This window comes from Cervus canadensis, chromosome 28, assembly GCF_019320065.1.
Source record: "Cervus canadensis isolate Bull #8, Minnesota chromosome 28, ASM1932006v1, whole genome shotgun sequence".
NCBI lineage: Eukaryota > Metazoa > Chordata > Mammalia > Artiodactyla > Cervidae > Cervus > Cervus canadensis.
In genome coordinates, this window is record NC_057413.1 from 25,897,252 (window position 1) to 25,911,644 (window position 14,393).

The window sequence follows — 14,393 nt, forward strand, 5'->3', positions numbered from 1 at the left end:
GTATTGGATTTTCAGCTTCAGCATCAGTCCTTCCAATGAACACCCAGGACTGATCTCCTTTAGGATGGACTGGTTGGATCTCCTTGCTGTCCAAGGGACTTCTTCAACACCACAGTTCAAAAGCATCAATTTTTCGGCACTCAGCTTTCTTCACGGTCCAACTCTCACATCCATACATGACCACTGGAAAAACCATAGCCTTGACCAGACGGACCTTTGTTGGCAAAGTAATGTCTCTGCTTTTTAATATGCCATCTAGGTTGGTCATAACTTTCCTTCCAAGGAGTAAACGTCTTTTAATTTCATGGCTGCAATCACCATCTGCAGTGATTTTGGAGCCCCAAAAATAAAGTCTGACACTGTTTCCCCTGTCTCCCCATCTATTTCCCATGAAGTGATGGGCTATAGTCCTAGGAATTCTCCAGGCCAGAATACTGAAGTGGGTAGCCTTTCCCTTCTCCAGGGGATCTTTCCAAATCAGAGATCGAACCCAGGTCTCCTGCATTGCAGGCGGATTCTTTACCTGCTGAGCCACAAGGGAAGCCCACAACTTACTGTAACTTGGCTCAATGAGGAGTGCACCATTCATTTAGCTTTGTATCCTTGCAAAGGCTGTTTAACCTCCAACAACCATTTTATTCTTACCTATGTATTTTGAGAAGAGTACTTAAATCACTGAGATGACATGAGAATTAAATTTTAAAAATGTGTAAAATGCCATTGTGAATTCTGTATACAAAAGTCTCAAATATTGCTCAATACATTTTAGGAATTTTAATTGTAGCATGGAGGGTACTTTGTCACTAGACATATTAAGGCACATAAAGGAGGCTTTCTTATCAGAACTGGGGTGGAGTGTAAATTAACACAGAACTTTATTTTTATTATTTTTTTTATTAGTTGGAGGCTAATTACTTTACAATATTGTCATGGTTTTTGCCATACATTGACATGAATCAGCCATGGGTGTACATGTGTTCCCCTTCCCGATCCCCCCTCCCACTTCCCTCTCCATCCCATCCCTCTGGGTCTTCCCAGTGCACCAGCCCTGAGCACTTGTCTCATGCATCCAACCTGGGCTGGTGATCTGTTTCACCCTTGATAGTATACTTGTTTCAGTGCTATTCTCTCAGAACATCCCACCCTCGCCTTCTCCCACAGAGTCCAAAAGTTGGTTCTGTACATCTGTGTCTCCTTTTCTGTTTTGCATATAGGGTTATCGTTACCATCTTTCTAAATTCCATATATATGTGTTAGTATACTGTATTGGTGTTTATCTTTTTCGCTTACTTCACTCTGTATAATGGGCTCCAGTTTCATCCATCTCATTAGAACTGATTCAAATGAATTCCTTTTAATGGCTGAGTAATACTCCATTGTGTATATGTACCATATCTTCCTTATCCATTCATCTGCTGATGGGCATCTAGGTTGCTTCCATGTCCTGGCAATTATAAACAGTGCTGCGATGAACATTGGGGTGCACGTGTCTCTTTCAGATCTGGTTTCCTCAGTGTGTATGCCCAGGAGTGGGATTGCTATGTTATATGGCAGTTCTATTTCCAATTTTTTTTTTAATTTATTTCCAATTTTTTAAGGAATCTCCACACTGTTCTCCATGGTGGCTGTACTAGTTTGCATTCCCACCAACAGTGTAAGAGGGTTCCCTTTTCTCCACACCCTCTCCAGCATTTATTGCTTGTAGACTTTTGGATAGCAGCCATCCTGGCGTGTAATGGTATGTCGTTGTGGTTTTGATTTGCATTTCTCTAATAATGAGTGATGTTGAGCATCTTTTCATGTGTTTGTTAGCCATCTGTATGTCTTCTTTGGAGAAATGTCTGTTTAGTTCTTTGGCCCATTTTTTGATTGGGTCATTTATTTTTCTGGAATTGAGTTGCAGGAGTTGCTTGTATATTTTTGAGATTAATCCTTTGTCTGTTGCTTCATTTGCTATTATTTTCTCCCAATCTGAGGGCTGTCTTTTCACCTTGCTTATAGTTTCCTTTGTTGTGCAAAAGCTTTTAAGTTTAATTAGGTCCCATTTGTTTATTTTTGCTTTTATTTCCAATATTCTGGGAGGTGGGTCATAGAGGATCCTGCTGTGATTTATGTCGGAGAGTAACACAGAACTTTAAACAGGGAGTTGTACTTTAAAGTTCATTCTGCATCTGAGAGATTGCATTTATATTCACATAAAGTGTAATAAACCTAAAAGTAGAATTATATTGTTTAAAATTATATAACTATCATAAAGGCTGTAACATAGTTTTTCAATAGCATTCTGTTTTATTTTAAATTGAAGTATAGTTGATATACAATATTATATGATACAGGTATGCCACATAGTAATTCACAGTTTTTAAAGGTTATACTCCATTTATAGACATTATAAAATATTAGCTCCATTCCTCTCTTGTACAATATATCCTTGTAGCTCATTTATTCTGTATGTAACAGTTTGTACCTCTTAACCCCCTTCCCTTTGTTGCCCCTTCTCATTTCCCTCTTCCCACTGGTAGCCACTAGTTTCTTCTCTGTATCTGTGAGTCTGCTTTTTTGCTGTATTTCCTAGTTTGTTTTGGGCTTCCCAGGTGGCACTAGTGGTAAAGAACCCACCTGCCAACGCAGGTAGACATAAGAGATACAGGTTCGATCCCTGGGTTGGGAAGATTCCATGGAGGAGGGCATGGCAACCCACTCCAGTATTCTTGCCTGGAGAATCCGGGGATAGAGGAGCCTGGCAGGTTGTAGTCCATAGGATTGCACAGAGTTGGACACGACTGAAGCGACTTAGCATACAAGCACACACTAGTTTGTTTCAGTTTTTAGATTCCTCATAGAAGAGCTATCATACAATATTTGTCTTTCTCTCCCTGACTTCACTTAGTATAACACCACACCAATTCCATCCCTGTTGCTGCAAATGGCAAAATTTCATTATTTCCTTGGCTATATATATCACATTTTCTTTATCCATTCATCTGTTGATTGACACTAAACTTGCCTCCATACCTTGGCAATTATAGTTAATGCTGCGTGAATCTCTTTGAATTAGTGTTTTCTTTTCTTTTTTTTTTAAATTTTTTTAATTAGTTGGAGGCTAATTACTTTACAACATTTCAGTGGGTTTTGTCATACATTGATATGAATCAGCCATAGATTTACACGTATTCCCCATCCCGATCCCCTCTCCCACCTCCCTCTCCACCCGATTCCTCTGGGTCTTCCCAGTGCACCAGGCCCGAGCACTTGTCTCATGCATCCCACCTGGGCTGGTGATCTGTTTAAATGGCTATTCTACCCAAAGCAATCTATAGATTCAATGCAATCCCTATCAAGCTACCAACGGTATTTTTCACAGAACTAGACCAAAGAATTTCACAATTTGTATGGAAATACAAAAAACCTCGAATAGCCAAAGCAATCTTGAGAAAGAAAAATGGAACTGGAGGAATCAACCTGCCTGACTTCAGACTCTACTACAAAGCCACAGTCATCAAGACAGTATGGTACTGGCACAAAGACAGAAATATAGATCAATGGAACAGAATAGAAAGCCCAGAGATAAATCCACGTACCTATGGACATCTTTTCTTTTTAGATACATAGCCAGGAATGGAATTGCTGGGTTCTATTCTTAGTTTTATGAAAAACCTCCATGAAATCTTCCACAGTGGCTGTACCAATTCACACTCCCACCAACAGTGTATGAGTGTTCCCTTTTCTCTCCATCCTCTCCAACACGAGTTCTTTTTGATGATAGCCATTCCTACAGGTGTGAGATTATATCTCACTGTGGTCTTAATTTGCGTTTCTTTGATGATCAATGATGTTGAATATTTTACATGTGCCTGCTGGCCATCTGTATGTCTTCTTTAGAAAAATATGTATTCAGGTCTTTTGCTCATTTTCAAATTGGGTTGTTTGTTTTTTTTTTTTTGTTTAATTTTGAGTTTTATGAGCTGTTTATATATTTTGGATATTAATTCCTTGTCATTTATGCTATTAGCAAATATTATTTACCATTCAGTCTTTTCATTTTGTGAATAGTTTCCTTTACTGTGCAAAAACTTTTATGTTTAAATAGGTCCCACTTGTTTATTTTTGCTTTTATTCCCTTTGCTTTAGGAGACAGATCCATAAAGTTCTGCTATGATCTATGTCAAAGAATGTTCTGCCTATGTTTTCGTCAAGAACTTATATGGTTTTTGGTCTTACATTTAAGCCTTAATCCATGTTGAGTTTATTTTTGTGTATGGTGTTAGAGAATGTTCTGATTTCATTTTTTTACATGTAGCAGCCCAGTTTTCCCAGCACTAATTATTGAAGAAACTGTCTTTTCTTCGTTGTATATTTTGGTCTCCTTTCATAGTGTTCTATTTCTTGAACACACCATGATAAATTTAATAGCAAGGTCTTCTCATCTCTTTCCTTAGGATAAAGCACAAGAGGAGATGTATTTAGGGGACATATTTCCAGTATAATGAGGAAATCATAATGAGCATTGGGAGCATAAGATTGAACACATTTTCATACAAATAATAATTATGCTAAAGCTGAGTTATTGTGCCAAAGATTGACTTTAAGTCCTTTATCAATTCTTCAGTTCCCTGCATATTTTGATTTGGACAGTTGGCCTTTTCACATTGTTAGATTGTGCACTCTACAAAGGTATCTTTAATACCTTCTAGTCCACAGAGATTGTCTCTTTTAAGCTTCTTTCTCTATGTGTTTTCTGGAGGTGTCAATAAAGTCAATGACAGCATCAGGAGACATATTTGAAAAACCTTTTCACTCAGGTTAAATTATTGACTAAACTTTCTTTAGTTTATTGAGACATCTTAAGCTGTTAGGAGGGACAGGCTGCTGCCTAATCAACAGTTATAATTCTGTCATATCATCAGTTACCAGGAGATGCTGTTCCTTGAGGAGTCCACAGAATCACAGCGCTTTTTAGTACTGAAGCAACTGAAAGGTCACAGTGCCTTCATTTGAACTGTAGAGGGTAAGTAATTTTCCCGAATCTGTAAGACTAAGTTGCAGTGCAACAAAGGACTGATTAAAAGTCTCCCAACTTGCAATCATTTTCTATCCACCACCTCAACTTCTAAACACATCTATACATACATTTGTCAAAATAGCTCTTTCTCCAAATGCAGAGGAAAGAAACAATCCTAAAAGTCAAACCTGTGTATGTTAATAATACACTGGTCAGCATACAGATGGCTCACAACAGGGGCCCAATTAAAACATTTCATATGTGACTGGACAAACCTTTGAAGCAGTAGATGAAAACAATCCTTTTAAGGGAGGAAACTGTAAAGTTTCAGAAGAGGACTCTCATACTAATTCTCTGATCAGCAACTGATGATGCTTCCCGTCTCTGGTGCTGATTGGTTCTCCAGCACTGAGATCACCCAATCCAGGAACACAGATATGAGCCCTTTGTTGGTATCACTTGGAAAGTGGGTGGAGGAGGGCTCATGTCTTTACTGAGTGAGACTTCCCTGCTCCTCTACACCTTGTCTTTTCCTGTTCTCCAGCATGATGTGACTGTGTTTCCCCAGAGGTTCCTAGATGGCAGCTCTGACAGTGATACTGATGGTGATGAATCCATCAGCAGGCCCAAGCCAGGGACACCCCACATAAGTGCCTATCTTGCAGGGGGGTGAGCTATCATGGGATGGGGGAAGGAATGGAGCTAGCTTTTGTCACTGTGTTCAGGCCATGTCCCTTAAAATTGTGACATATTCTTCATACCTATATATAGTGGCTAAGTTGGGTCTGAATAATTGGTAACATTTCTGATGTTCATATGTAACATTAGTGTGCCTTATGGTATATGTCAATATATAGGGGAAATTTTAATTCATTTCACATTTATTATTTGAAAATTTTCACAAAGATTTACACTATGTACTAGACATGATGGCCATGTGTTGAGGAACATGAATTCTTCTCTGGAGTTTATTATCAAGTTGAGCTTTGGTTGCCAAATAAAATATAGGACCGTCAGTTATATTTAAATTTGAATTTCAAATAAGCAACAAATAATTTATCCAGAATCTTTAATTGGGCACACTGTATTTTTATTTGCTAAATGACACATGGCCGAGGGATGATTACTATATAGACAGAACATGACTGTGGACTAACATTGTTAACCACAACCATGTAGGTTGATACATACAAGCTATAGTGAGCAGCAACTTCACACTTTATTTTTTGACTTCTTGTCTGTCAAGTAGGACCTCAGAGGATTTGTGAATAATAAGACATGGATGGTTTGATCCAGGTTCCTCTCCTCCCTACAATCATACCTAAAGGGGCAGAGATTAGGAAAGTCTGTTCAGTTTTGGTAAACTGTCTAATTGAGAATGTCATCTTTTCTTAGTTTCCCCCTTGCTGAGGGAACTTGATTACAGAAGTGAGAGTTCTGTATCTGGCTAAGGCTGTCAATTTGATATCTACTAGTATTATTGAGAGTAGGGAATCAAAAGTTAGAAAATGAGTTAGTTTGGGCCATTGTACTAGATGAAATGGCTATGGCTGAAATTTGCTACTAAATATAAGTAATAGCTCAGTGGAATGAAAATCAAGAAGGATGATGATGTGAGGAATAAATTAACATGGCTTAGTGACTGGTTGGGGTTTCCAGGTGGCACTAGCGGTAAGGAGACTTAAGAGGTGTGGGACTGACCCCTGGATGGGGAAGATCCCCTGGAGGAAGACATGGCAACCCACCTCGGTATTCTTGCCTGGAGAATCCTATGGACAGAGGAACCTGGCAGGCTACAGTCCATGGTGTGGCAAGGAGATGGACACAGCTGAAGCAACTTAGCACACATGCACTGACTTGTTGACAAGGCAAAGAAATCAGTAAACCTTCCTTTCAAACAAATGCAGTAACAAATGTGCTGGAAAAACAGCTTTGCACTGGGTCCAGATTTTTAAAAAACATATTTCATGTAACATCAATGTTTTTAACAGATATAATGTTCCATTTGAAATGCAATTCTCAGCACACCATCATTAAATGTGTTTTTTCTTTTTTAATCATTGATTTCTCAAATGGTTTACCTCATGATTCTTATCCAGAGGCAGTACATCTGTTTCATCTTCTTCCTTTGCCAAAGCAACTTTAGGCAATATCTGGAGCTATTTTTTATTGTCACAACTGGGGGATTGTTCTGATATCTAGTGTGTAGAAGCCAGAGATTCAGGAAAACAGACTAAAATGTATAAAACAGCACATTCACAACAAAGAATTACCTGATCCAAAAATGTCAGCAGTGTTGAAGTTAAAAACATTGGATTACACTGTGTTGTATATAAAAAGTCTGGACCCACACTTTTACTCACCTTTCAGTTCAGTTCCTTGTGGTTTACTTTACCATGTTTTTACCAAAAAACCTAGGCAGTTGTATACATTCACCATTTTCTTGAACTTGTTCAATCAATGCAAGTTCAGTTCAGTTCAGTTCAGTTGCTCAGTCATGTCTGACTTTTTGTGACCCCCATGGACTGCAACACACCAGGCTTCCCTGTCCATCACCAACTTCCAGAACTTGCTCAAACTCTTGTCCAAAAGTCGGTGATGCCATCCAACCATCTTATCCTCTGTCGTCCCCTTCTCCTCCTGCCTTCAATCTTACCCAGCATCAGGGTCTTTTCAAATGAGTCAGTTCTTCGTATCAGGTGGTCAAAGTATTGGAGCTTCAGCTTCAGCATCAGTCCTTCCAATGAATATTCAGGACTGATTTCCTTTAGGATGGGCTGATTGGCTCTCCTCACAGTCCGAGGGACTCTCAAGAGTCTTCTCCAGCACCACAGTTCAAAAGCATCAATTCTTCTGTGCTCAGCTTTCTTTATGGTCCAACTCTCACATCCATATATGACTACTGGATAAACCATAGCTTTGACTAGACAGACTTTGTTGGCAAAGTAATGCCTCTGCTTTTTAATAAGCTGTCTAGGTTGGTCATAGCTTTCTTCCAAGGAGTGTCTTTTAATTTAATGGCTGTATCACCACCTGCAATGATTTTGGAGCCCAAGAAAATACAGTCTGTCACTGTTTCCCCATCGATTTGCCTTGAAGTAATGGGAACAGATGCCATGACCTTAGTTTTTTGAATGTTGAGTTTTAAGCCAGCCTTTTCACTCTCCTCTTTCACTTTCATCAAGAGGCTCTTTAGTTCCTCTTTGCTTTCTGCCATAAGGGTGGTGTCATCTGCATATCTGAGTTTATTGATATTTCTCCCGGAAATCTTGATTCCAGCTTGTGCTTCATCCAGCCCAGTGTCTCTCATGATGTACTCTGCATGTAAATTAATTAAGCAGGGTGATAATATACAGCCTTGACATACTCTTTTCCCTATTTGGAACTAGTCTGTTGTTCCATGTCCATTTCTAACTGTCACTTCTTGACCTGCATACAGATTTCTCAGGAGGCAGGTCAGGTGGTCTGGTATTCCCAACTCTTGAAGAATTTTCCACAGCTTGTTGTGATCCACACAGTCAAAGACTTTGGCATAGTCTATAAAGCAGAAGTAGATGTTTTTCTGGAACTCTCTGCATTTTTATTTTTTACTTTATGCAATGTTTTTCAGTATTGAAAGAGTTCTTCACAGTCTGTTAACTTTCAACAACTTGCTTTTGTAAGTCATAAGTATTAGTGACTGCACAAATTTTTCAGTAAAATGCTTCAATCTTCTGTGGTATTTGTATATTTTATGTTATTGAAAGGGCTTCCCAGGTGGCTCAATGGTAAAGAATCTGTCTGCCATGCAGGAGATACGAGTTCGATCCCTGTGTCAGGAAGATCCCCTGGAGAATAAAATAGCAACCCACTCCAGTATTTTCACCTGGGAAATATGGACAGAGGACAGTTTGCGGGCTACAGTCCATGGGGTCACAAAAGACTCAGGCATGACTTAGTGGCTAATCCACATATTGAAATTGCTAAATTTTTTCATTTATTCATCTTAATCACACGGTTATTCTTTAACTCTGTTTTGACATTTTCACAGTTCAGTTAAACAGAAAGATAAAACAAAAATATATACATATATATGATATAAAGGTGTATTTATGCATGTGTATGTTAGTAACTCAGTTGGGTCCAACTGTTTGTGACCCCATGGACTGCAGCCTGCCAGGCTCCTCTGTCCATGGAATTATCCAGGCAGGAATACTAGAGTGGGTAGCTTTTTGCTTCTCCAGAGGATCTTTGCAACCCAGGGGTGAACCTATGTCTCCTGTATTGCAGGCAGATTCTTTACCGTCTGAGCCATCAGGGAAATCCTGAATATATGCATACATATATGTATGATGTTTAAAATATTGAAAATATAGAAGCACATATGATGATAAGAACTGAGACACATCTAACCTCAGGTCAGATCTTCCAAATGGATTTTTGCACCAATTTAAAAAAAAATCTGGTTTTCTGAATTTTTTGATTTAGAAATGTTGTTGTGGGATTGTGGACCTGTATTGTGATGTTGCTTTTAATATCCTCAAAACTCTTCAGTAGTTTCTCTTTATTGATTCTGTAAAGCCAAAATCCTAACACACCCAGCTCCCTGTGATTTCTCATCTTTACTCTCCTTCCTCTCATTCTCAGTGCTCCAGTGAACTGTTTTCTTGTCATTTCTTGAACTGATGAAGAAATTCATCAATTATTTCATATTTTGGTTCATTGTATTATTTTATCTAAAATGTGACTCCTTTTCCCCAAAACTGAGATTCATACCCACTCTTCCTCTAGCTCATATCCACTTAACCTTTCATATCACATCATCACATCTTCCTTTAGAGATTACTTCTTTGGCACCCTAATGTGATTTAGATCATCCTGTAATTCTCTGTTATAGATTTTCACATTTCTCTTTTGACATTTCTCACTCTCATTTAAATCCCTGTATGGTTGAATTTTTCCCATCACTTTTACTAAATATTGAGCTTCTTTGGATTCCTAAGGGGCAGCACAGGCCTGAAGCTCACCAGTAAAGAAGTAAGTACTCTGGAGGAAGAGCTAAAGAACTTGTGGGGGTGAGAGGAAGGAGTCATGAGTGTCTTTCTTGTCGGGGCTTCAGGGAAGAGTGGTGATGGGGAAAATCCTGGTCCAGCTCAGGCTGGAAGGGTTCTAGTCAACCAGTGAAGCCACTTGGAGACCTAAGGGGTCTCCTCTGCCCACCTTCGCCTCCCTCCACTGTAGGCAGATGAAAGAAGAACCCGTGGTAGTTGAGGGGTGGTAGTTGAGGGGTGCCTGTGGAGCCAATGAGGGAGTCCTAGTGGCCCTCCTGCGCTTGGGCAGCCCTCATTGGTGGCCATCACATCAGTTCCTTCCTGGAAGCCCACCAGGGTGACCAGATCCTTCTGTTCCCACAGCACATTTCATGGTGCAGGGCAAGTCCGAGTATCATTTCTCCACCCAGACTAAGCAGGTGTGGTTCTTGGCCAGATACTTCTATAATTAGAAGGAGTTGGCGCATTTTCACAGCGACGACGTGGGTGAGTTCAGGGCAGTGACCAAGCTGGGCAGGCTCTTCGCTGAGAGTTGGAATCACCAGAAGGACTTCGTGGAGTGGACGTGGGCTGTGGTGGACACGTTCTGCAGACACAACTACTGGCTTGGTGAGAGCTTCACGGTGCAGCGGCAAGGTGAGTGTGGGGGTGGGCAACCAGGGGACTGGGGACAGTGTGTGTGTGTGTGTGAGAGAGAGAGAGAGAGAGACAAAGAGACAGAGAGACTGAGTCCCAGTGAATGTGTTGTATTATGAGCAAGTATGCTTAAGGAGGGTTCCTGTGAGAGCATGTTGCCTGGAGAAATGAAACTTGGCTTGCCCTGCACCATGAAATGCTCTGTGGGAACAGAAGTATCTGGTCACCCTGGTGGGCTCCCAGGAAGGAACTGACGTGATGGCCACCAATGAGGGCTGCCCAAGCGCAGGAGGGCCACTAGGACTGCCTCATTGGCTCCACAGGCACCCCTCAACTCCCACGGGTTCTTCTTTCATCTGCCTGTGCGACTTAGTCAGTTATTGTGAAGGGAAAGAGACAGTGTGTGTGGTGGGGGGAGTACCCTGGAATCTGGGAGGACCAAGAGGGTGGGTGTGTGTGTGGGGTGGGGGAGGGATGAAGAAGGGAGACTCCAGGCATCCTTGATGGTCCTTGTGGGAGAAAATAGGTGCAGGAGGGGAGTCAACACTGGTGGGTGGGTGGTTAGAGATGTGGGAGGGGACTTCAAGGTGTCTGTGGTTGGGGGGAGAGTTTGGGGGAGGAGAGGTGAGGAATGTTCAAGGATTGGGAGCATGTGAGGAGAGTCACAACTTGCTCTAGGTACACACCTTCTTAATACTGACCCCCCAGAAATAAGTGTGCAGACGTCTGCGTGCAGAAGCATTTCATTGACAAAGAGCTAGCAGACTAATTCTTGAGAGATGGGGAACTTCCGAAGCACTTCTGATTATTCTAAGGCTTTGTTTATGTCTAAGTTTCTTGCTTTTTTGGTTTTCTTTATATGTACTTTTACATAGTTGAAATGCTTATGAAACCAGCTTTCTGAATTATGTTGATAACTTTGCCACTTAACACACTGTTACTTTTTTCTATAATGAATGTTAGTAGTATTTGTGTGGTTACATATTATTTATTTTTATAGTGGTAAAATATACATTAAATTCCCTTTTGTTAGATATTTCTTTCATTATTGCCAAATACTTAGTTTAAAATTTACTTTTTAAAATTTTTAATTAAAAATTTTTTGTTTCCAAGGTTCTTGAACATTTCTCACATATTTATTGGCTAATTGTTATTACTGTCTTAAGAATTACCTATTGTCTCTTATCTCTATGGTCCTAGTATTTTCCTCTGTGATTTTATGGGTTCTCTATGTGTTAAGATTAACACATTGATGATTTTCTCCAGTTTGTGGGTTATATTTTGATTCAGTTAATTATTTTCAATTTTAGAAATTTAAATATTTTAATTTAATGTAATAGACTGAGAAAATGTTAGTAATGGTTTACCATTGATCTTAAATCTACTATTTTTGTGAAACTGTAAAAATGTTTTTCGCCAGGTTTCTCCTTCTTCTGTTGTTGTTCTTCTTTTTTTTGTAAACTGTGTTTATTGTGGCTGGTGGAGTTAAGAATGAGGCATTAAGACCATGTATCAGTGAATTCCAAACCCTGCCCTAAACTGAGATGTTCTAAAGTGTGAGTGCCTGGACATGGCTTTCCCAGGATTTCATATTCTGTCTCTACACTTACCCTACTAATCTTTCCTAAGTTATCCACACTACTTTGAACCATATTTTCTCTCTAATGAAACAAAAATAATATATAGCTAACACATATTGAAGGCTAAATTCCAGTTGTGGCTTAACATACTTTAGGTGCAGTCATCCTCAGATAACCTTCAGAGATCACTTTGTATTATTAACCTCCTTGGTAGGTCATAAAGCTGAGGCACAGAGAATGTGAATATTACACTAGGATCAATCAGTAAGAGAGAGAGAGCTTGGAACTGAACCCAGGCAGCATGGCTACAGAAGTTGTGCTATTAATGAATACACAGTTGCTTTGCAAAAAATTGTAAACACTTCAATTGAATAATGAATAAATGGTTCTTTGGATAAAGAAACCCACAAATTTCCTTCACATCTCTCAGATCTAATGGGTTCATGCTGTAAGGATTAAAGACAAGGCTCATGGCACTAACTGCAGTTTAGTCACATGGCCAGCTCTAGCGAGGCCTGTCCAAGTCTGCAATCTGGATCAGCAGACTAAGTGAAGAAAGGCAGCCAGTCAGGGAGACTTACTCTGTCTCCTTCACTTAGTCCCTCTGCTTTTTCTCTCCTAGTGGAGCCTACAGTGACCGTGCATCCTGCAAAGACCCAGCCCCTGCAGCACCACAGCCTCCTGGTCTGCTCTGTGAATGGTTTCTATCTGGGCCACGTTGAAGTCCGGTGGTTCTGGAACGGCCACGAAGAGGAGGCTGGAGTGAGCTCCACAGGTCTGATCCAGAATGGAGACTGGACCTTCCAGACCGTGGTGATGCTTGAAACAGTTCCTCAGAGTGGAGAGGTCTACACTTGCCAAGTGGATCACCCCATTCAGATGAGCTTTATCACAGTGGAATGGAGTGAGAAGCGTTCTGATCTCATAAGTTCCTCACCCACCATGGAGGGGGCTTGCTTACCTCTGAGTGTCAGATTCTCCTTGCTCCACACCATATTTTTTTATTTGCTTCATGCTCTTCTCTTTCTTAGCACAAATTGTTGGGGAGTAGCTCTGTGGTATCTTGTGACAGAAACCCTCTGATAGTTTACAGATACGCTTTGATAGTTTCTATCAATACCTATACCTGCTGGTGAGACAGTTCTTCTGGCAGGCAGAGAAAAGGTGTCCCTGCCCTGAGTCTCCATGATATCACAGTTTATGGTCACCCCATGGCCCAAGGCATCAGCCCCCTTTGTTGGGCTGGGCTTGTACATCTAATGCTGTTGTTCTGGGTTCACTGTTATTTGAGAAGGAGTACATCCTCTACAATGTAGGGACCTTCTTGATATGAGAGGAGTCCAGTCTCAGTGCTGCCTTTTATTAGCTCTGTCATGCTAGGCAAGCTACTTAACATCTTTGAGTCCCAGGCTCCACATCCATGAAATGTTGAAGTCATGGCTTTATGTCAGGGTTGTGATGCTTAAATGAGTTCAATGCCTTAACCTCATAGCTACTGTGTGTGATTTTTAATCTCTTTTTCATAATGACTAAGTATTCTAATTCTTCTAGGCAACCTTCTTCTCCCATCCTCAAAGCTTAGGGAAGTTGGATTGGATAGAGATCACCAAAACTGACTTCTTTTCTAGAGGCATGATCTGACTCTGCTCAGAGCAAGATGATGAGTGGAGTCAGGGGCTTTGTTCTGGGTCTTCTCTTCCTTGGGATCAGGCTGTTGACATACTTTAGGAATCAGAAAGGTAAGGAACCTGTTGGCAGCTGATACTTCTGAGTGAAGAAATTTGGCTTTGCTCAGTTAGTTCTGTGTATATCAATGGTCTCATCTAAAGCCTTTCCTTCCCCTGCGTGCATGCCTGCTAAATCACTTCAGTCATATCCGACCCTGTGATCCCATGGACTGTAGCCTGCCAGTCTCCTCTGTTCATAGGATCCTCCAGGCAAGAATACTGGAGTGGGTTGCCATGCCCTCCTCTAGGGGATTTTCCCCACCCAAGGATCGAACCCACTTCTCTTATTTTGTCTCCTGCATTGGCAGGCAGGTTCTTTACCACTAGATCTACCTGGGAAGCCCCTATTGACCTCAATTTCTTGAAAGTCTAGGATTCAATAGGTCTTGGAAACTTAGAAACTTATGTATGAAACACA

The 14,393-nt window shown here is 40.6% G+C and overlaps 1 pseudogene; it reads left to right on the forward strand.

Moving 5' to 3' along the window:
• The first annotated feature begins 5,486 nt into the window (after positions 1–5,486).
• The window catches only part of LOC122429260, a 10,489-nt pseudogene continuing 1,582 nt past the window's right edge, over positions 5,487–14,393 (forward strand).